The sequence below is a fragment of the Coregonus lavaretus genome, assembly GCF_964263955.1.
Source record: "Coregonus lavaretus genome assembly, contig: HAP1_SCAFFOLD_3899, whole genome shotgun sequence".
Taxonomy (NCBI): domain Eukaryota; kingdom Metazoa; phylum Chordata; class Actinopteri; order Salmoniformes; family Salmonidae; genus Coregonus; species Coregonus lavaretus.
The window spans coordinates 1-2557 of NW_028165265.1; positions in this window are offsets into that span (position 1 = coordinate 1).

Here is a 2557-nt window from a genome sequence, read left to right on the forward strand (position 1 = left end):
CATCCAAACAGAAACTCCCAAAACTACAGCTCGCAAACAGAAGCTTCCAGAACTACATCTCCCATACTGTAGTGTTAGCACAGGCACCAGTGTGTTTCATCTGTAGCCAACTCCTTTGTTCTTGAGGCCAAAACAGTAACAGACTGGGACCTACAGTAACCAACAAAGACAGCTACTGTGCAGTGTGCAACCTAGAAGCAGTCCACTAAGACTTGATCCATTTGAAGAAAAAACGATATCCCTTCACCTTAAAATCTCTCACAACTGTGGTAGTCCTATAGCGCTATCCCTTTCTAGCTTCACCCCATAGGGCATAAATCTGAGCTTTACTGCTGAACCATAATGCCACTGTGTGTACATCCCATCTCCACTCCTGCAGAGAGAATGCCGCAGGATAGGATGAAAAGGGGACTATAAGCATAAGGGCTGTGCCAGTGAGGGAGCTGATGATATTGCATAGAGTGCAGACACACACACATGCACACACACACATCACACACTATTACAGTACAAAGACACACAGGCATGCATGCCCATATGTACGCACGCACACACACACACACACACACACAGTGACATTCAAACTGCCGCCACGACAGCTAGCCCCTCTCTAACTAATGGAATGGCTTCACACCAGCATCCATTACAGAGACTATTCATCAATAAGAGGAGGAGGAGAAAGGGAGGGAAAGAGTAGGGGAGGAGAGGAGAGGAGGAGAGGTAGAGAGTAGGGAAGGAAATGAAGAGAAGAGGGGAGAGGAGGGGAGGTAGAGAGGAGAGGAGAGGAAAGGGAGAGAGGAGGAGAGGTAGAGGAGGAGAGGGAGAGAGTAGAGGAGGAGAGTAGAAGAGAGGGAGAGAGTAGAGGAGGAGAGTAGAAGAGAGGGAGAGAGGAGAGTAGAAGAGAGGGAGAGAGTAGAGGAGGAGAGTAGAAGAGAGGGAGAGAGGAGGAGAGTAGAAGAGAGAGAGATAGAGAGTAGAGGAGGAGAGTAGAAGAGTGGGAGAGAGTAGAGGAGGAGAGTAGAAGAGAGAGAGAGAGAGAGAGTAGAGGAGGAGAGTAGAAGAGTGGGAGAGAGTAGAGGAATAGAGTAGAAGAGAGGGAGAGAGTAGAGGAGGAGAGTAGAAGAGAGGGAGAGAGTAGAGGAGGAGAGTAGAAGAGAGGGAGAGAGTAGAGGAGGAGAGAAAGGAAAACAGAAGAGAGGGAGGGGAGAGGTTGATCCCTATGCACATAGATCAGTGCTGGCAGGCCAATCTCTCTTTGTCAGTTTAATTCACTAGAGGAGGGAAGTAGGACAAAGCCCTAGATACACTGTACATTGACCACAATGAAAGGATATCATATTAGGTAAGCTATAAAACCTTGAAGAGAGCCTATCTAACTGACAATCACTTAGAAATAAATATAAACTATTGGAACCAAGACTTAAAAATAACTGATATTGGCACAATATGGAGGGAATGTTGGGACATAACTAACAAAATTACAATTAACTAAAATGTACGCTTAATCCAGTATGAACTAATGTATAGAATTTACTGATGAATTTACTTTTAATCCGTCTGTCTGCATAATTCAAGACATGGCATATGAGGGTGCAGTGAGATACCTGATGGGTTGGACGATACTTTTCTCATCAATCATCTTGAAAAAATGTATACTTAAAAACTGGAAATCAACCAATCCTCTGTTGTTAACACAATGGAAAGGTCAAATGCTTTATTATCTAAATGTTGAAAGTGTGTGGGCGACGGAGAGATACAAAATTGTGCAGTTTGAGGCCATGTGGCAGAGAGTGATGTGGGCGTTTGAGATGGGGTGTTAGCATGTGGGTCTGGGCAGGTGTTATCCAATTTGTAAGTTGCTCTGGATAAGAGCGTCTGCTAAATGACATAAATGTAAAATGTAAATGTAGTTGATGTTTGTGTGATGTTGTTGTTTGTATGTGTCTGTTTTGTACTGTAACAAAATTAACAATGCCTTCACTGCATTGTATACAGGTACACTTGTATGCTGAACACAGTGCCCCTGCTTCAATGTGTACATACAAGCATCTTAATTGGATCACCCTGTTGTTGCAGAAAATGTCCTTGATTTGCCCTAACAAAAAATTGATTAACCCCTACAAAAATGTCCATTAATTATATTCCACACAATAATTCACATTTCCTGTTTCTGCAGGGTTATTTTCCTGCTGTGAGAAACTGCTTAAATGAAGATCCTACATCTGTACACAGTAGTAACTGTAGTAGTAAAGTGAACACAGAAGAGGTAGAGAGGTTCAGTATACTAAAACCATTACCTTATTACTTAGGAAGTATTACTTAGATAGTAGTCTAATACACAGGCTAATATAATGATCACTTGACTAAGGGACTGGATCAATAAGGAAGTGGTCATCATTAATCAATAACCAACATACAAAAACAAACACAGTAAGCACACAAGTATTACTTAGATAGTAGTCTAATACACTGGCTAACATAATGATCACATGACTAAGGGACTGGTTCAATAAGGAAGTGGCCAACATACAAAAACAAACACAGTAACAACACATAC